Source organism: Marmota flaviventris, chromosome 17 (assembly GCF_047511675.1).
Source record: "Marmota flaviventris isolate mMarFla1 chromosome 17, mMarFla1.hap1, whole genome shotgun sequence".
Classification (NCBI taxonomy): Eukaryota; Metazoa; Chordata; class Mammalia; order Rodentia; family Sciuridae; genus Marmota; species Marmota flaviventris.
In genome coordinates this window covers 53,482,209-53,503,707 of record NC_092514.1, presented here as the reverse complement: position 1 = coordinate 53,503,707, position 21,499 = coordinate 53,482,209, and the positions used below count along the sequence as shown (strand labels likewise).

At 42.5% G+C, this 21,499-nt stretch overlaps 1 protein-coding gene across 2 annotated transcripts in view; it reads left to right on the top strand.

Moving 5' to 3' along the window:
* The first annotated feature begins 16,505 nt into the window (after positions 1 to 16,505).
* The window catches only part of Calcoco2 (calcium binding and coiled-coil domain 2), a 30,577-nt gene continuing 25,583 nt past the window's right edge, over positions 16,506 to 21,499 (top strand). The window contains exon 1 of one of the 2 annotated variants that reach the window (XM_027924745.2): positions 16,506 to 16,590. The gene's annotated coding sequence lies outside the window, so the exon portion shown is untranslated. The other variant, XM_027924746.2, reaches the window with a different exon arrangement.

The following is a 21,499-nucleotide window of genomic DNA, read 5'->3' as shown; positions in this document are numbered from 1 at the left end:
AAGAACTGGAATCCGCAAGCTACAGTCAGATCCTAATACAATAGCATGGTTCTATTATATTTAAAGTGTATTAAATTCTCAGAACAAATAAGCACTTTTAAAAAATACCTTTTTTAATTTTTATTTTATGTGGGGCTGAGGATCAAAGCTCACATGGGCAAGGCAAGCACTCTACCACTGAGCCACAACCCCAGCCCTAAATAAGCCCTTTCTTATACTTATGCAAGGAAATTCTCTCTCTTTACTCATTTTTTGAAAGGCATTCTAAACATAAATAGAATGAAAATTAGGACAAGGTGCAGTTTTACACATGATTATTTGATTCTATAAAACAAACCATCAAAAGAGCCTTCTTTTTATGTGAACTGAAAAGCAGAGTGGGTTTGACAGCTTCACAATTTTCCTTTACTCTATCAAGCCTCCTTCCCTCCAGGTCCTTCCTGTTCTTACCAACATGGAGTCCCATTCCCAATTTCCAATCCTAACCTCTTTTTCTTCCTCTTCTTCTTGCTTTGCTGACGGGCCTCCTGAAACCCCTTTTGTGTGTTCTCTCTCACAAAAGCCAGGGTGATGATTTCTTTTAGATCTTCTATGGAACAGTTCTCCCTCTCTTTGGAGTCTGCTCTTTTTTTACCTTCAGAAGTCAGGCACTGTGGCATCTTCCTGACTTGGAAGGAGGCTCTGGGGAAATACCAGCTACCCCTGGAGAAAGAGCAGAAGGAATGGTACTTACACAGACCCACCTGCAGGGGGACCCCCTCCCCTGCGCATGTGGGTAGTGAACTGGAATTCCAAGACAAGGCAACAGGTTGTATAAAATGCCAACCCACCTCCCCAGTTAGTGCAAGCTCTGGGAAGGAGCCCATTTCACCTTTTGCCATTGACTACGTCCTTTGGGGACTTAACCCAGCCAACCCTAGCCTTGGTTTTTGCCTCCTGGGGTTTTCCAGAGCAGGCTGAGATGCTGTGCATGACACTACTTGGTAAACAATCTTATTAAAGTAAGTGTCTGGAGACAGCTTCAGAACCAAGCCTGAAGCCTTCCTAGCTGAGGGAGCTTGTCCCCGAGGGTGCAGTGGAGGTGCATTTAAGCTGTTAACTCTTTCAGTATTACATCCAACTCCCCACATAGTAATCTTCAGGCCTGAAAATAAATGCAATGCTCATTCATGGAGTACAGTGCTGATTTGTAGCTGACTGTAAGATTCAAGTCCAGGGTCAAATGCAGACCTTCAAGTATGCCCACCACAGAAAAGTCTATAACATCTCCCTTACCATCCACTCCAAATTAAAAATAACACCAAATCAAAAAACACATACAAGGAAGTACAGCAAAGTTCTCATCCTCCTGATCCCCAAGAGACATCTTCGATGATTGCTTGAATTTTCAAATATCAAATTTTTAAAAGTGAACTTTAATGTTCCTCCTTCAATACTCTTTAGGAATGTGCTTAGTTCACTTTGGGTAACCCAGATATGCTAGGCCCAATTAATGCGAATTCTCTTACATCCAAGGCTCCTGTGGCCATAAGGCTCCTTTTCTAGTGCTCTCCCTTCCTCTCTTTACCTCCTAAAATCCTACCAAGCTCCTCACCATTTTAGCTCCTCTCTTTTGATACTCATAGTTATTTTGCTATTTACTATCTTTTCCTCCCACACACTCTTATTATTATTGAAAATACATTACAGGATTCTTTAAAAATAGGGAACGGTAGGCTGGGATATAGTTCAGTAGTAGAGGGCTTGCTTAGCATGCTGAAGGCCCTGGGTTCACTGCAAACAAACTCCTTAGAAGTGGGGCAGAGCAACTTTGACTCATCTGTGCCTTCTTTTATTCTTAATTTTCAAGCACAATTATTGTAGTCAATTTTGTATCTGCTTTTTGCCCACATAATATCATAAACTGTAAACATCCTTTAAGTGGTGGCAAAGTTTGCAGGTTCCTAGTTTTTAATGGCTGTGCAATATTCCATAGAAGGAATGCGTCCATATTTAACTAACCATTGTCTTGTTGTTGGAAATGTTAAGTTGCTTCCAATTTTTAATCTTATGTAAATAACTCTAAAATATATATTTTCCAAATGGGCTTGGTGGTACGAATCTGTAGCCCCAACTACTGGGGACGCTAAGGGAGGAGGATTGCTTGAGCTCAGGAGTTTTAAGACCAGCCTGGGCAAAATAGTAAGATGCCAGAGGAAAAATAATACCAACAACCCCCCCATACTTTTAGAGAGGGTCTTTTACTTTTGGGGGATTATTTTCTTAAATTAATAACTGAAGATTATAGTCCTAATTATAGGAAAATTGTGTAGCTTCTAGTATACATATTTTTTTTCTTTTTTACCTTGTTGTTTCCCAGAGGGGTTTCAACAATTTTTACTAACTACTACTAGCAACATGCAATTATAGCAGGCTCACCAGAGGTACACAATATCTCGGGAATCACCTCCCCTCTGCATTTAAACTTGCTAATTCTAGCCAACTCTTATACCCTACAGCCATGTCTTTAACGTTATACCCTTCTACCTCTCTCTGCCCTTTTCCCAAAGCTAATTTGGTGTCAGGGTGGGAGCTCTCACTAGGAAGGCTATCCATGAATAATTTAACAATAAACCCTAATGTGGGATAGTTCTTTGGGCTTTGCAAACAATTTTCATATGCATACTCTCATTGAATGCTTATAATCACCCCTGGGAGAAAGACAGGCAGAATTATTACATGGACCAAGGATTGCCACTTATTTTCTGTCTCTCATTATCATTTGTACCCAAGTCCCTTTTTGGTGACAGCGGAGCAGGGGGAAAAAGAGTTGTACTCCATGCAACTGACAGATAAAACCTGAGCTTTGTAATGTAAAGTTTTTCTCATTGACAGGGCATATACTTGGCAAAGTTCAAGAGAACTAAGGAACATGAATCTTGACCTTGGGCTGCTCCCTTCCTTGCAGGTAAACGGCCAGCTCCACTCCCCTAGCCCTCCACAACGGCTCCTGTTTACCAAGCTCTCAAGGAGGAGTGGCTCGTTTACCTAAAGGTTAATGTTAACTTGGGGAGAAACTGACTCTGAATTTGACCTCTGGAGTCAGAAGTTATCTTTGCCCTTTTTCAAATCCTTACCCAAGTGGTCAGAACTAACAATGGCTGCTTATATTTGTCTGCCTCAAAGAGACTAACCAACCAGACAAACAAAAAGGTCAAATGGCTTGTCCTTTCATGAGAAGGGCTCAGACCCATAGTGCAAGGAGCTAAGCCCATGAACTTTAGGAGGGATGGGTTCACCATGGCATTCTTGCCTACATTCCCCTGTATTCTAGGCTGCCTATGACACAAGTACCTGGGTGGCACCGGAGACAGGTGGGAGATGGCAGACAATAGTCTTTGCCACACGTGATTATTTTTTGCTTTGTCTTTCTCTCTCCCAACCTCCCTATTTAATTTATAAGGCAGAAACCTGCTGGCTTCTCTCCAAAGTCTCCTAAAAGAGAATATCTCATTCAAAGGTTGCCTGCTGGAGACTTACATCCTGAACACAACCTGTAGAAGCATTCACTTGGCCCAGTAATGTGTTGTTATTGCTATAGTTGATAGATGTAGTTGCCAAGCTGTGCCTGCTGGTGAACACCTGTAATCCTAGTGACGCTGGAAGCTGAAGCAGAGGATCACAAGTTTGAGGCCAGCCTAAGCAACTCAAAAAAAAAAAAAAAAAAAAGAAAGAAATGCTGGGGCTGTATAGCTCAGGGGACCTGAGTGTCCCTGGGTTGAATCGCCAATACCACAAAATAAAAATTAAAAATGAAATAAATTCTAGCTCTATCACTTCCCAAATACCTAACTTTTAGGTGGTTTACTTAACCTCCTTCTGCAGTTACTTAACCTCATCTGTAAAATGGCTTACCCCAACTATGGGAAATAAACAAGTTAACTCATTTGACTTAATACAATATAAAGTTCCTAGAACAGTGCCTGGCTCATAGTTGGTACTCACGAAGTGCTGTCTATCACTATCAGCTGTATGACCCTGGACTTCTGATGGCAGACTGAGGCACAGAGAGGAAAGTAAGGGGCACATCTGGGACTTAGAACACATGTCTGTCTGACCCCACAGCCTCTCTCTCCTCTACACTCTGCTGTTTTTTCTTCTCAGCCGATCACCCATAAATGGTGTGATTATAAAGTAATTGATTTCCTAGTTGCAGAAAGGAAATCAGAAACTGCACCCAGATGCAGCCTTGATGACGTTAGTTCCTTAAAATTAATTATTTCAGTCCGGTGGTAGAGCTTTGCAGTAGAACACTTATCTAATGTGCCTGAGTTCAATCCCCAGCATTACCATAAATAAATAAATAAATAAAGTGTCCCCACATCCCTTAAAGCCAACTGCTCCTAAATTTCCAACAAAGTTCACATCTCTCTGGATTCTTCATAACCTGGGAATAGCTCTGTTGTTTCTGCTTTGTATTCGTTTTCACTCTTTCCCTTCTTTTCACCAATATGCACATTATACCAGGGCTCTTATTAGGGGTGTAATTAGAATAATTTTAAGGGCTGGGGATGTGGCTCAAGAGGTAGCGTGCTCACCTGGCGTGCTTGCGGCCCGGGTTCGATCCTCAGCACCACATACAAACAAAGATGTTGTGTCCGCCGAGAACTAAAAAATAAAAATTAAAAAATTCTCTCTCTCTCTCCCACTCTCTCTTAAAAAAAAAAAAAAGAGAGAGAGAGAGGAGATAAAAAAAAGAATAATTTTAAGATATTATGGAATTCCTGAATATTAGCTCTTGGAGGGACTTTGAAGAATGTCTATTTACTTTTTAGAGGAGGTTTTGAAATTTCTCCCCCACCCCCCGTACTGCCACTGGTCTGGACTCTAGGAAAGGGGATGTGCACAGAGCTGGAGGGCAAGTCATTGGAGCCAGGACCAAAACCTCTGCTTCATACCCTGCATAATTCTCTTTGCATTGTTCAAGGACGCTTCTGGGTATGATGGCACATGCCTGTAATTCCAGTGGTTCAGGAGGCTGAGGCAGGAGGACTGTGAATGCAAAGCCAGCCTTAGCAACTTAGTGAGATCCTAAGCAATTCAGCCAGAACCTGTCTCAAAAAAATAAGGAGGGCCAGGGGCTGGAGATGTGGCTCAGTGATTAAGCAACCCTGGGTTTAATCTCTGGTTAAAAAAAAAAAAAAAAATTGCGCAAGAACAGCAGGCAAAGTGGACTAAGTAGTTTGGAGAGTTTGAAAAAGAAGACTAAGAGCTTTGCTACCAATGCAACAAACAAAACACAGTAAATAGCATGTTCAGTTGTTCTCTTTTGTTTTACTTTCTTTCCCCCCTGTATCCCTTTGGTACTAGGAATTGAACCCTAGGGGTGCTCTACCCCTAGGCTACATCAACCATCTCATTTTTTATTTTGTGGCAGGGTCTGCTAAGTTTCCCAGGCTGGCCCAATTTTTCTTAATGATGCAAGAGACGTTCAGTTCACTTTTCCAAATAGGATAGTTAGGATGGTGAAAAAACACTGTTGTTTCCTTCCATTTAAGTATGGGTTTGATCTTGAGATCTTCCAAACCAGAGGCTGTCAACTTCATTCTTAGTTAGGGAGCATGAAAATACTCTTTATTGGCCACCAGGGGGAGTAATTGAGCACTGGGATGGCTGGAGGCAAACTCCCTACAGGTTATTTGGAAAAAACTTGGAGTCCATGTCTGGTTTCCACTTCTGAAGGACTACACATTTGACTACTCTTCTTTTCACTGGGAAATGTTTAATGCTTTCTTTTGCCAAGATTGAATGAATACAAATGTCCATTAGTGGGAGGAAAGAATAATTTTGTGGGTGATTAAAATAAGAATGATAGGAAGCATGGCAGTAGTGCATGCCTGTAATCCCAGTGTCTTGGGATGCTAAGACAGGTCACAAGTTCAAGGCCAGTCTCAGCAGTTTAGAGAGACCTTAAGCAACTTAGTAAGACCTTGTCTCAAAATAAAAATTAAAAAGAGCTGGAGATGTAGCTCAGTGGTAGGGTGTCCCTGGGTTCAATCCCCAGCCCTGGGAGAGAGACAGGGTGGGATGGGGGTAGGAAAGGATGATATAGGAACATGTTTAAAAGGTTAGCCAAATTCTTTCATTCCTTCCATTTATAATCTGGACTTTTCTTCCAGTCTGAAGGACTCTCCTCTTTTGTCTGCCTGAAACTTCCTCCTCTTTTCCCAAATAATAGGTTTTCCTTCACACACCCTCTTTCATGTTTTGGCTCTTGTTTCCCTACTAGAAGGGTCCCTCTGAAGCCTCCAGTGACCAGCTCTTGGAAAATGATGAATGGAGTGGGGACAAAAGAATGTAGAGGAGATACCTCTGGATCTAGCTTTCAGCTTAGCCCTTCTGACTCAATATGGCATGGGAGCCACTTTATTATTTCCTTTCTTCATTCCTTATCTTCTTTATGCTTATAGGACCCACAAGAGATTAAAAACTTCTCATTCAGAGTATTTGAGCTTTGATCCAGACAGGATGAAAGAAGATGCCTTTTGCAGCCTCTTTGCTTTTCCTTTTAGCCACCTTTGGAATTTTAGCAAAATATAAACTAACAACAAAGGGATGGGGAATCAAATTGCTCAACGGCTCTGCCAATGAGAAGTCCTGAAAACAACAGGCCACTTTCACTGGGAAAGATAAGAATCTTGCAAACTCAGGTGCCATCTTTTATTCTGCTAGAAATTTAGGAATTCTGCAAGATTGGAAGATGTAATTTTCAGGTTAGGTTCATGTCTAGTCATTTTCTTCATAATATTCAAGACAATATTAGCAAAAACAGATTCCAGCTCTGTACCTCAGTTTTCTCATAAAAAAAATGAGGATAATAACAGACAAATCATGAGACCATTCTAAAGACTGTGTTAACATTTCTAATGCTCTTAAAGCAGAGCTTCGTTCAAAATATGTGCCATATCATAAAAATTTTTTAAAAAGTAATGGCAGGATTGGTGTAAATATTAAATAACTTTCTGGAGCACCCGGCGCATATCAGTGCTTAATAAACGTTAGCCCCCTTCCCATTTCAACCCCAAATGTAAGTAATATTTTTTTTCCTAGAATTTAAATCCCAGAAATAAATTTCCTCAAACCTGGAAGAATATTCCCTCAGAAGGGGTGAGAAATAACAAGTGGAAGGGAAAGAGGGAGGAAAGGAGGCAGGAAAAATGCGAAGGCCAAGGAAGAAAACTGACGAAAAGAAGAACCCACGATGGTGAAGAAGGAGGTGAAGGGCTGTTGGGAGTCCCAGGGATCGCTTGTAACTAAGGGACATTTCACAGGTGGCACCGAGTTTAGGAAATCGGGGGAAGCTGGAAGCGAGCGTTAACAGGAGGGGGTGAGAAGAGACGAGCTGCGGAGCTGAGGGGCTGTGAGGGTGAGTAGCTGGCAGAGGGCAGCCTGGATCTCAGATGGGGTAAGGGGACGTGTCGAGTCAGGTTTGCCGTGGTGGGGAGGCATTAAGAGCCCGCGGTTTGGGGCCAGCACCGGACTTCGGGGGCGCTCTTACCCGCGAATCCTTCTACGCGGTCTCGCCCGAGCTCTACGGCCCGCACCGCTCACAGCCACACCTGCAGGCTCCCCGGGAGGAGTAAAGAGAGACGCTCCCATTGGCTGCCAGACAACCCCAAATCCAGCCCGCTCTCCTCCTAACTCCGCGTCCGCCAGTCTCTCATATTTACATACAGGACGTCTCGGGACTTCGATTGGCCCCTGCATTAGCGGGCCATGGCCCCTCCCTCCGAATCTAATCAACCGTCCCAGAGCTGGTAGAGGGAAACGCTGAGGTTGTCCCGGGAGACGCTGGGGACGCACCGGCTCCCTACAGCTAAGGGGCGCGACTACCCCTCGCCCTCCGCGGGGCTCCTCCCCAGCCCTCACCCAGCGATCGGAGTTCCCGCGGAGGTTCACCCTGGCCGGCGCCTACCGAGCGCAGCGCACCGACGCTGTCCGAAAGACTAGCTCCCGAGCTCCGGCTGCACCCGCCGCGGGGAGGGAAGGACTTGAACTTAAGCCCTCCAACGACGGTCAATTGCCGAAACCAGAAGCTGGAGAGCAGTGGATGGAGACTCAAGTCAGGATCGCAGTCGCAGGCCTGTTTTGCCTGAGTGACCTTGGGCAGTCCACATTACCTATCTGAGGCTTAGCTTCTTTCACAGTAAAATGGGTGTTGCCAATCAGCCATGTACCGCTCAGACTTTCTGAATCAGGACATCGACCTGATTAATAAGAGTGCCACCCAAACCGACTGAAAAGTCAATGAGGCTTAAGGGGTCAGGGGTCTCGGTTTCTCACCACAACCATTTGACTGTCCTCAGAGTGGGAAACCGTGGTAGTGACTGGATTCAAATATTTGTACTTTTCTCGCCATTCCTCATACCTCGCCCAGACTGCAGCCTGCAAAGGACTGGTAGGCAGAGAGGAGGTCTTTCTGCCTGGATTAATTCAGGATTTGGTGAAAGATCAAAGGGTCGATTTTAAGTGCATAAACTATAGTGTTTTATCTTATGTATTGGGGGACGGCTACGAGGGGTTGAACTCGGGGGCACTCGACCACTGAGCCACATTCCCAGGCCTATTTTGTATTTTATTTCGAGATAGGGTCTCACTGAGTTGCTTACTGCCTTGGCATTGTTGAGACTGGCTTTGAACTCGCGGTCCTCCTGCCACACCGCGCCTGGCAACTATAGTGTTTTTAGACAATGCTTTCTTGTTGTCAATGTCCTTACTTCTTCAGTCATGAGAAACTTTCAGGGGTTTGATGCAATGCCACTGAAATGTGGTCACTTCTATGGGAAAGGTTTAGTCTCTAGGATCATCCTCTCTGCTGAGAATAGAGCCTTTGCTGGTCACTTAATGAGCAACAAAAGGAGGAAGAAAAACTGTACCTTCTCAGGAAAGCTACAGTCCAAAATTCTAAGAGAAGGGGCAGAAGCCACATTTCTGATGGGGACCCTTTGGGGATTAATCCAGGAAAGCTTCCTGGAGGATTTGAGCGAACTCATTGGGAGCATTGTGCCCATGGGTGTGCCCAGCACTTCATGCTGTGCTGTGATAGAATATGGAGGAAATGGCAGTGAAGGGACTTCAAAAATCAAAAACAAAAAACTTGCATAGCATGGAAATGCATGTCTGCAATCCCAGCTACTTGTGCGGCTGAGGCAGGAGAATCAAAAACTTGAACCAACCTGGGAAATGGAAAAAAAAAAAAAGGACTGGGATGCTGGGGTGTAGCTCCAGGGTTAGAACACCCTTAGGTTCAATCTCCAGTACTGCAAAATTAAACTAGTAAAATTAAATTAAAGGTTGTCTAAATATTATTTGAAAGTGAAAACCCATTTGATCTGCAGCACATGCAGAAAGAAATCCTATGTTAATTTCCCTTATCTAAATAAAGCACCTGTCATAAACCCTCTATGGAGGGAGGGTCTCTCTCAAGGAGTTTTTCTCCTTGTACATTCTTAAAAAATTCTGTCAACAGCCTCATAAGAACCTCCCATCCTTTGAAGCCCTAAAACACCCCCTTCCCTATAAAGCTGGTATGTAAGCCTTTATCCCCAGCTGTTTGGGGAGTTACTTACTACTATCTATATGCATATGATGTTGTCAGCATTTGAACCTAGGTTGGTAACCTAAGCTCCTCCGATCCAAAGAAACTGCCCCTTTACCTGCTTATTTGCAAGAGCAGGAGGCTATAGGTAAAGGTGTAGCTTAGCCCCATGGATACCAGAAGTCTGTGACAAGAAGCTTACATGGAGTGTAAATGAACAGAAAAGTGAACAGAGAAGTGGAGTGAACAGAGAAGCCCAAGGTGGAATCAGCAGCCCATCTGCTGCTCCCAGAAACCTCTCTGCCACATAGTCCTCTTCCCTCTACCCTGCAGGTGGCCCAAGCTGTACTGCCCCTCCCCCTCTCCAGAGCCCTAAGGGCCCAGGTGACCACCACCAACTGGTCCCCCAGCAGATGCTTCCCTAAGACAAACAGTCCTAACTCTGTTCCCCTCCCCCACCCCACCTTTTTCTCTCCCCAGTGTCCTACCAATCTGCTCCACCAGGCTCATGCTTCGGTTTCTTGTCCCTCAGGAGTGATATTGTGATGGAAATGAGGGAGAGGATGCAGAAGGGAGCAGCAAAGATTTACAGCTTCCAGAGGGTTTCCATTAAAATCCCTGACAACTGGTTATTTATGAGAGACGGTTGGCTGCAGCGGGAGCTAATAGGCCAGATCCTGGCACCGCTGTCCTTTCAGGGGTAATGACAGGAGCCAACAGGGTAAACGGTAGAGCGGCCCCAATATGTAGGCCAAAGCAGGCTTCCACGGTCAGGCACACTCTCCAGGGCCAGAATGAAGCCAGGAAATCAAAGAACATCAGTGATTTGTACCAGGCAGACCCAAATCAGAAAACCCCACGTGGCAAACACTGAGGGACTTTCTGGACTGGGCATGAAAGGTGGAAGCAGAGTGTTGGAGGGTCTTCCCAGATGTCAAAGAGTGTTGACTGCAGGGTTGTGGCTCCGTGGTACAGCACTTACCTCGCAGGTTTGAGGCACTGGGCTTGAGCCTCAGCACCACATAAAAAATAAATTAATAAACAAAGATATTGTGTGTCCATCTACAACTAAAAAAAAATTTTTTAAACAAAAGTGTTGACTGCATCCCCTTCTCTGAATTCCAACTCAGAGAAAAGCAAGGTGGGGTTGGGAGGTGGGGGGAGTAAAAACAAGCCTGAGATGTTATTTTCATTGTTTTGTCCCTAAAGCACCCAAGTGACTTGATAAATAAAGGGTAAAACAATAATGAAACCCTCAGAAGATTGTTTGCTCTATAGTTGACACACAGAATTTTCTCAGCATGGGATTCTTCTTTCATGAAATTAATTACAGAGAGATCCTGCCTCCGCTTCCCGAACCCAGGTCCCTCCTGAAAAGCCTTTTCTTCCAGTGCCAGTCCTGCGGAAGGAAAGTCTAGATATATGTTCCAGGGATGGGTTAAGGATAGGGAGTGGGAATGAGGCAAGGACGGTAAGGTGAACTTTTGCATACCCCAGATTTTTTTTTTTTCTTCAAGTCTACAGTGCATGAGGGAATGGGTAGAAATATGTACACAACACTTACAGACCCCTCCTCCCCTCCAGCATTTCTCTTTCTTTCGGATAAAGAAACCAAGGCCTAGAGAAGTGAGTTGGCCTGTCCAAGGCCTTGTAGTGGGTTCATAGAGCCCACTGTTCCCTTCTCTACACTCTTACTAGTGATATTACTGAAATAAAAATAGAAATTACAAGCTAGTCACAGTATAGCACATCTGTAATCCCAGCTACTCCAGAGACAAAGGCAGAAGAGTTGCAAGTTCAAGGCCAGCTTGGGCAATTTAGTGAGATCTTGTTTCAAAAGAAAAAATAAAAAGGGGACTAGGGATGTAGGTCAGTATTAGAGTGCCACTATATTCAATTCCCAGTGTATGTGTGTGTGTGTGTGTGTGTGTGTGTGTATACACACACACAGCCAGTGGAGCAGGCTTGTAATCCCAGGAATTTGGGAAGCTAAGGCAGGAAGATTACAAATTTGAGGCCAGCCTTGGCAATTTAGCAAGATCCTATCTCAAAAAAAAAAAAAGCTGTGATGTAGCTCAGTGGTAGTGCACCCCTGGGGTTAATCCCCAGTACCAAAAGAAGAAAAAGAAAAAAATAAGAGAAATAGAAATTGCTGCCCAACACTGTTTTTGAGCTCTCCACACTTTGATGCATAGCTGTATCTGATGGTAAATAGGGCTAGAAATAGGACTGTCTCTGGAAATAGGGCTGTTCAGCCATATGCATGGAAATTTCAGATTTCTGTCTTTCTCTTGCCTGTCTTCTTCTTCTTCCTCCTTCACCTTCTAGGGAAACAGCTTTTCCTAAGAGTAGGTAGCTGTTTATTGCTATTTTAATGCATCCTTTTCTTGGTATGGGGGCACCTAGGAACAAATGCCAGAGAAGTGCCTCCACTGCAAGGGGAATAACAAGCACATTCCTTAAGACTGTCCTATGTGCTAAAGGAGACACAAACTCAGTACTAACACACTACATGGAAGAAAAGGAAGTGGTGCAGTGGCACACACCTGTAATACCAGGGACTCAGGAGGCTGAGGCAAGAGGATCAAAAGTTTAAAGTTAACCTTGGCAAATTAGTGAGACCAGGTCTCAAAAAATAAAAAAGGACTGGGGATGTAGCTCAGCATACAATTCTCCTGGGTTCAATTCTCAGTACCACAAAAATAATAAATAATTTAAAAATATATTTTATTAGTTGTTGGTGGACCTTTATTTTTATGTGGTGCTTAGAATTGAACCCATGCTAGGCAAATGCTCTACCACTGAGCCACAACCCCCAAATAAACAATTTTTAAAAATAAGCAAAACAATGGCTCAAGTGGTAATGCATTTGCCTGGCATGTGCGGGGTGCTGGGTTTGATCCTCAGCACCACATAGAAATGGAATAAAGATGTTGTGTCCACGAAAAATGAAAAATAAATATTAAAAAATTCTCTCTTCTCTCTCTCTTTTAAAAAAAAATAAACAGGGGCTGGGATGTGGCTCAAGCGGTAGCGCGCTCGCCTGGCATGCGTGCGGCCCGGGTTCGATCCTCAGCACCACATACAAACAAAGATGTTGTGTAAGCCAAATACTAAAAAATAAATATTCAAAAAATTCTCTCTCTCTACCTCTATCTCTCACTCTCTCTTTAAAAAAAAAAAATAAATAAATAAACAAAACAAAAGGGCCCTCTGCAAAACCGTCCTTTCATTTTTCTTCAGAGGGCTTGGGACATCCATTTCCCAGTAACACTTATTTTTGGTAGCCACACAATGCACATGCATGTCATGGATATGTAATATGTAGCATGATACACTAATAACATTTCATCTGATAATACCAGTAATATGTAGTCAAATCCAGACTTACAAAGCAGTTAAGTACCTTCAGAATCTTTACTGTTCAATGATCCTGGGTTCAATCACCAGCATCATCAATAATAGCTATTATTATTATTATTTTATTGTTGTTTAATGAGCAATTTAATATGTAATGGTTAGAGAATGGTGAAGTAAATCATGGTAGAGTCACTTGTAACAAAATAGAAACCAGTAAAAATGAGGTTTTATGTGAAAAAGTTTTTTAGCTAATAATGTGAAAAAAGGTTACGATTATGTCAAACACAGACTTATATGCAAAAAAAAAGAAGAAATGCTAAGAGAGAATTTTCCAAAAAGGGGGGTGGATGGGGAGAGAGAGAAAGAGAGAACCACAATTCTCTCATACAGATTTTTAAAAATGAATGTGTGTTAGGGCTGGGGATATGGCTCAAGCGGTAGCGCGCTCACCTGGCATGCGTGCGGCCTGGGTTCCATCCTCAGCACCACATACAAACAAAGATGTGACCGCTGAAAACTGAAAAATAAATATTAAAAATTCTCTCTTAAAAAAATTTAAAAAAATGAATGTGTGTTAGATATTTTATTTGACACATTCAAATGAGGAAAGCATTCAGATGGTTAGATGGTTCCAAAAAGAAGTCAAGAAGCACAAAATTTGAGAAAAAGAATATTGAAAGGAATTGCAAATGGAGGCAAAATTTTTTGTTTTTTTTTTTCCCAGAAGGGAAAGAAGACAATTAAGTTTCTATCAGACCAGACAGAATTTACTTCTCTATTAATTATCTCCAATTTACAGAGTTATAAAATAACCCTCATAGAATCAACTGGAATCAACTAATTCAAGGAAGGCCGTCATATAGACTAATTTTCTCAGTTTTAGCAGGAATCTTGACTAATAAAGTCAAGGGACTTAAAATATTGGTGAGATTATGGAGTTTTTTTATACCAGTTTATTATTTGGTATAATTTTTGAAAAAACAAAACAATGCCAATTTGTAAAAGGGACCATTGCAAAGTGCCTTTAAATGTTAGCACTTTGGGCTGGGAAAAATCAGTCAATATTAGCAATTTCTGAAATGTTTAATAGGTGATTTGGGTTGCCCACATATTTTAGAGACAAGTGGTTAATGTGAGGTACACCTGGACCCTGTTTTTCCTGAAGTTTATAAAACACTATACTTGACCTGCATATAGTAAAAGTTCTGTCATATCTCAGCCTAGTAGTCCTCTTCTTTCTCAAATTTAGGCACTGAAACAATCTGCACTTTGGAAGGATTAGGTGGTTACAGAGACAACAAGATTCAAGGAGGAAATCCCTTTCACCCTCTTTTTACATGCAATTGAAAGTTCAAATGCCAATGTCATTGCCCCTCCACAGGGCTGGGCAGGGCTCATGCTGCAAGTAAAGATGCAAGTAGAAGTTGCTGCTTGGGCACTTTCTTCTCCACTTGCTTCCTGCTCTTTCTCCTTCCCAGGATCCATGCCTGTGTCACCAGATACTGCAGAGGACACTAGTCCACAGCTATTTCAATTTGTTCTAAGAAAATTCAGTTCCTCAGTCTCATTAGCCACATTTCAAATGCTCAATAGCCACATATGAATAGTGGCTACTGGATCTGGTAGTGCAGATATCAAACATTTCCATTGCAGCAGAGAATTCTCCCAGACAGCACTGCTGTGCATAACCACTCATTCCCTTTGTCTTTACTTTAATTTTCTCTCATCCATCCCTTTTTCTGCTTGCCAAGCTTCTTCTTCAAGTAAATCCATTGTCAAATCTTCTAACAAAGACTCTCTCTTCCATCAAGTTTTAGCTAGGCTCCTCTAAGCCCTCTTCGCAATTTGGCCTTGACTGTTTTCCTTGTCTGTTTTTTTTTTTTTTTTTTAAATATTTTTTAGGTCTAGATGGACACAACACAATGTCTTTATTTTTATGTGGTGCTGAGGATCGAACCCGGTCCCGCCCATGCTAGGCGAGTGCTCTACCTCTGAGCCACAATCCCAGCCCCTCCTCCTTGTCTGTTCTTGGGAGTTCAGTTTTAGCAGGAATCTTAAGGTAGTTAAAGAGAACCCCTTACACTTGATATCTGATTATTCTCAATATCTGATGAAATTCTTCCTCTTCTACTCTCAATATCATTCTCTGGCCTGGCCTCCCTTCAGCAAGAATCCTATTGTTAGTTTAGTAAGAATTTCCCTATTCTTTCTGTTTGTTTGTTATATTGGGGGTTGAACCCAGGGGTGCTTTACCACCAAGCTACATCCCCAGCCCTTTTCATTTTTTTATTTTGAGACAAGGTTTGGCTAAATTGCTAAAGCTGGCCTTGAACTTGCAATCCTCTTGCTTCAGCTTCTCAAATTGCTGGGATTACAGAGTGCACACCACAGCTTCCCTACTCTTGATGTCTCCCCTTGGTAATTTTGTGAGTGTGTGTGTGCTGGGATGGAACCCAGGGCCTCACATATTCTAGGCTAGTGTTGGTCACTGATCTACACTCCCAACCTCTTTAGTACTTTTCTGTACACTGACTCCTATCATCACTTTGTTCCTATTGTAATACTCCTAAATAAAGTTTTCCTTTTTTTTTTTCCAAACTGGGGATTGAATACAATAAGGATAAGTGGGAATTTATAGTCAACAAGCAGAGTGAGGGGGCAATGGGTGCAAAATTTCTAAGAGGCAACATCATGGTAGGGAGATTCTTGCTAAACCCAAGTTAACAAGATTCCAGTTGAAGAAAGGCCAGGGAGATCACATTTCAAGGATGATATTCATGCTCACATAAGGAGCTTATTGCTGAGTTTATTTATTATGATACTGGGGAACTGCACACAGGGCCTCATGCATACTAAGCAAGGGGGCTACCACTGAGCTACATCCTCAGTCCTGCTAAGTTTGTTCTTTTTTTTTTTTTAAAGTTACAGAAGGACATAGTATCTTTATTTATTTTTATGTGGTGCTGAGGATCGAACCCAGTGCCTCACATGTGCAAGGTGAGCGCTTTGCCACCGAGCCACAACCCCAGCCCCTAAGTTTGTTCTTAATTAAAGAAAGAGCACTACCTTAAAGAATTATCTCTAAAGAATAATTTGTTCATAGAAAGGAATGATAAAACACAAAGAGGGGCTGGGCTTGTAACTCAGTTGGTAGAGTACTTGCTTTGCATGCACAAGGCCCTGGGTTCCATCCCCAGCACCACATAATTAAAAAAAAAAAACAAACACAAAGAGACTCGGGAATATTGCATGATAAACGCCAGAGTCTCATCTATAGGACTCTTACTATTCTGTGGCAAGAGGAAAAAGGAAAATGAAAAAGACCTCTCAATGAACCTCCAAAGGCATGGAGATTTCTCAGTCAAAATTGAAAAAAAAAAGTTAAAAAAATACATATATAAAAAACATATATGTAAAATAGTTCGTTGGAGGGGATAAAATAGATCTCTTGTCACTACTCCTGACCAGGAAAACCTGAGGGGCATTCCTAACAACTACAACTCCCAGCCAGCCCTGCGGCGGGGCGGGGCTTGCTGACCGTTATGACACCACGGGCGGGGCCGGGCTGGATCGGCGATCCCTGGGGCTTTTAGTCCCGCCCCTGCCCCTTTTCCTGCCTTGTTGCTGTTGCGCGGCTGCCGGCTGCTACCCTGGTGAGTCCCTGAAGTGAAAGGGGGCCGCTGGGCCCTCGGGTTCCCCAGACTCAGACTTCCAGCACCGAGAAAGGACTTGGACGGTAGAGGTGCGGCCGATTTCAGCTTTCACCTCACGCCACCTCCTAAGGTGATCTTCAGTGGGAGTTAGACCCCGGAGGCCCTGGCGCTCCTTCCGAGGCCTTGGAGGGTTCAGGGACAGTTTTCTCCTGAGGAGGGCAGGGGCGCAGTGCTTTTGGTCGCTGACCGGGGAGAGGGTCGTGACGCAGCAGCCTCCCTACGTGTCCTTGGCGTCATGCCCCCTCCCACCGCCACCTGGGGGTTCGTAATCCGCCTCGCCTGGACGTCGCGCGGACTGCTGCCCCGCGCGGGCGGGGCCGCGTCACTCCGGAGAAGTTACTTTTCCTTAGGCCTCAGTTTCCGGCTCTGCGAGTAGGCTTCATACCTGAAGCCCCCTCCCATTTTATTCAGGGCAGCCTAGAAGAAAAAGGCGTAGTGCCGACCTACTTCACCGTTGCTTTTCCCTTGCCCCTCCCCACTGGCATTAGCCCGATTTAGTTTGGGGGCTAAAGTTCCCATTCACATTTGATTTCAGCCCCACCCGGACAGGTTAACTTTTTTCCTGTCGCTTGGATTCTTTGCTGCAGATGCCGGCCAACAAGTGGCCATGGTTGGAGTCGAGTAGAATAATATGGAAGATACATTATAACTCATCTCTTAGGGTTTGCCCAATCCATATGAAACAATGGAACGTGATGCAGTAGGTCTTTGTCGCTTGTGTCGAACACATGATTTATGAATAACTGGATGGCTCATTTGCCCAGATAATTTCAGGGGGCTTTGAAACTCTACCCTTTGGCAGACTTGACAGCTGTGGAGTGGAAAGAACCTTTAAAAGGGTAGTCAGTAATCCTGAGTTAATTGGAACTAACAAGTTGTATGGTTCAAATCACATTGTACATTTAGGCTCTTTGAAAAATGTGCCTGTACTTGCTGACACAGTGTCATGCTCCTGATTTTCTTAGAAAAGAAAGATAAAATGAACACTTTCACTTTCTTTTTCTTTCACTTGGGATTATCATTGTAGCCGTAAATGTCCTTAGAGATTTTCTAACATGATCCATGCATTTTACTGATGAGGTAACAGAAACCTAAATGTAGATAGTGTGACTTGGCCAAGATCTCAGGCTAGTTTGTATAAGAACTAAGACAGAAACCCATGTCCCTTGACTGGTGCCTACTCCCCTTTCCAATACTCTTCAAACACTGCATCTGCGCATATCACTATGACATGACATAGGAAAGTCATCCATTTCAAGAAAAAAGTGTGGGTAGACCAAGATTTTCACAGACTTTCTGGTTGCTTGTGTCCCAGAACTGTTTTCCTATGCTTTCCCTAGTACTGCTGGCACTATGGTTGATGTGATATGTGGAATAAGGGCTTGCTTAGAATAAGCTGAGCAGCCAGTTCAAATAGTTGTCAATGAGTAGTCTTAAAGCCTTTGGGATTATAAAAGTCTTCTAAGGCACTCTAAAACATTTTAGTTAAGGAACTTGAATGAACTTGGGAAATTTGGATAGAGCAAGTGGCTCAGTAATCTGAGCAGCCATTATTTCTGGTTTTGATTTTCCTACCTGTCTCAGGGACACATACTACCAGTGTTCAGTAAGGTTAGTTATATGTATGCATCTACCAGGGTCAGGGAGAAATGGGATTCAAATCAGTTCATTCATTTTGCTAATTGCTATTAGCTTTAGAAAATAAGCATAAGTATGAAGCAATTAGATTTAATGTAGATTTGACTTTTACTAATGTTTGTTTTTACTATTCCCAAATGAAGAATAGATTTGCGTGTGTTGGCTATATAAATGTTGATATCCTTTTGTGAATTAATCCAGAGAAGCTACCTGTGTAGCTATGTCTCTTGAAACATGCCCCCACTCATATAAAAGAATAATTAATGTTGGGCTGGGCACCATGGTGCACGCCTGTAATCCCAGTGACTCAGGAGGCTGAGGCAGGAGGATGGCAAGTTTGAAGCCACCCTTGGCAATTTAGTGAAATCCTGTCTCAAAAAATATAAAGGGCTGGAGATATGGTGCCCTTGGGTTCAATCTCAGTAACACACACACACACAAAAGTGTTGGGCATTTAAAATTATTTTTTCTGGGCTGTGGATGTGGCTCAAGCGGTAGCGCGCTCGCCTGGCATGCGTGCGGCCCGGGTTCGATCCTTAGCACCACATACAAACAAGGATGTTGTGTCTGTCAATAACTAAAAAATAAATAAATATTAAAATATTCTCTCTCTCTCTCTCTTAAAAAAATAAAATAAAATTATTTTTTCTGCTAAAAAGCATATCAATGTAGTTTGCAGATTCACTCAAAACAGAAGTAGAACTGGCTATTGTTGCCTTTTAGGATAAAAGGATCTGTGCCCTTCATGGAACAGTCCTGGGAGTAGTATATTAAGCTTAAAAAGCTCATTAGGTGAAAATATGTCATGTTTTCTTAGGAGTCAGTTCAGGGGACTTGTTTTAAAATACACTCCTATTATTGCCAGCTCCCCTGAGGGCCCTAATCCTTTTGGAAACCAAGCTGGAGAGGAGGGGTGGGGAAGGAAGGTCAAGTAAAGTGCCTATGGTAGTTTGTGGCATCTCTGTATTATGCTTGATGGTTTTGTTTTTTTTAAATCCTTATTTATTTTTCTTGGTCATTTCTTATGAGGCCAGCCTAATTTGGGGGTAGAAATTAAGGAATTAGGTAGAATACCATTCCACAATTTCTAGGGGACCTAAAATATCTACTGCTTTTTCATGTTTAGGTAACTCTCAGGGCTTCTAAATTTAACTGTTTTGCTCTTCATATGTTTCTTCTCCTTTGCCTCTATGATTTATTGCCAGAATTACAAGTGGATGGTAGAAAGGTCCTACAGTGAGAAGAATGGTTAAAGGAGGGGAAGTTAATGTGTAAATCATTCAAATTTTCCTTCCATATCCTTTCTTTAGTACCTTCTCCACAAACAGTCATCTCTAAACTGCTTTGTCAGAAAGGTAATTTCCCAAGCCATTGTTGGAGCCCATTTGTCCCAAGGGATTTTATCACAGGGAGGAAGGAAAGATTTTATACGGATCACTGATCTTAAAAATCAGCAGATGCCTTCCTTCCAGGAAAAGTAGGAGTCCTTCCTCACTGACATAATTCAGATTGGTATAGTTATGCTTGAGGTTTGCTTGGTGCTGTCCTAAACTTTGGTAAAGGAGAGAAGAAAAGCCAGTCTTCGGAGAGGAGAGTTTTAATCTTTATTAGAAGAATGGTTGAAATCTAAACTGGGTACGGTGGTTTGTGCCTGTAATCTCAGCTACTGGGCAGGTGGAGAGCATTACAAGTTAAAGACCAACCTGAGCAACTTAGCAAGACCCTTTCTCAAAATAAAAATTAAAAACGTTAAAAGAATCATTGACTTCTGAATACCCTGAGTCCTGCTGAGAATATTATGAGATCCTGAAATGAGAAACTTCATGGAGTCTTACATTTTTAAAAAATATATTTTTTAGTTATAGTTGAATACAATACCTTTATTTAATTTATTTTTTATGTGGTGCTGAGGATAGAACCCAGGGCCTTGCACATGCTAGGTGAGTACTCTACTGCTGAGCCACAACCCCATTTTTGATAAGCACAGAACCAAAGCTGTAGACTTTTCCAGACAGATTGATTAGGTTTTAAAATGAACGAGACAGTTTTTCCTCCAAATGAGCACTCAAACCTCAAAACATGAGCTCTATAAGGTATTTTGTGTGTATACCTGTGTGCATGCCCTGTCCTTTCTTCAGAGTTCTGCTCATGAGCTACTTTTTTTGGGGGGGAGGGGGGATGTCCCAGGGATTGAACCCAGGGGTGCATAACCACTGAGCTACATCGCCAGCCCTTTTTATTTTGAGATAGGGTCTTGCTGTGTTGCTTAAGGCCTCAATAAGTTACTGAGGCTGACTTTGAATTTGTGATCCTCCTGCTCAGCCTCCTAAGCCACTGGGATTACAGACATGCACCACCATGCCTGGCTCATGAGTTACTTTGGTGGTTTTTTTGGTAAGAAGACAGGCTGTAAAAAGCCACCCCAACCTGGTTTTACTTTTTAGAGTAGCATCCATTTGTATAACACCTTGCAAGAATTTGAGTGTGTGGAAGGTGGGTAATGGAGTGTGAATTGGATGGGTTCTTTTCTTTTTAAATATTTTTTAGTTGTAGATGGACACAATACCTTTAATTATTTTATTTATTTATTTTTATGTAATGCCAGGGATCAAACTCAGTGCCTCATGCATGCTAGGCAAGCACTTTATTATTAAGCCACAACCCCAGCCTCTTGAATGGGTTCTTAAGGAAATCATATTAGTGCCTTTTTTGGCACCATGCTGCTTGAACCAGCCATGCCAGCTGAACCAGCCACAGCAAGAATTGACATTGCATCTGGATATTATATCCTCACCCGATTATAGACAGAAGAAAGCTGAAAAATATCAACTTCCCCACGGGTATTCCATAAATTAAGAGTAGAGTTTAAAAAAAAAAAAAAAAAGACTTAGCCCCACCATCACCTCCATATCATCATCATCATCATCATTATTATTAATTACTTATTATATTTTTTGCAATGCTAGGGATGGAACCCATGACCTTGCAAATGCTTTCTACTAGAGTTATGTCTATCCCCAGTCTACCCTTAACATTATTTACCTGCAGAATTCCTTCTCTTTTTACTGTTTGATATGCATATCAATATGCATATCTTGTTCATTCATTTGTTCAACAAATACCCAATTATTGATTATTTTGCATTAGGCATTGTGTTGCTAGTCATAGGAAAAGAACTAGAAGTGAGATACTTAGGTTAATTGAGGGGCAG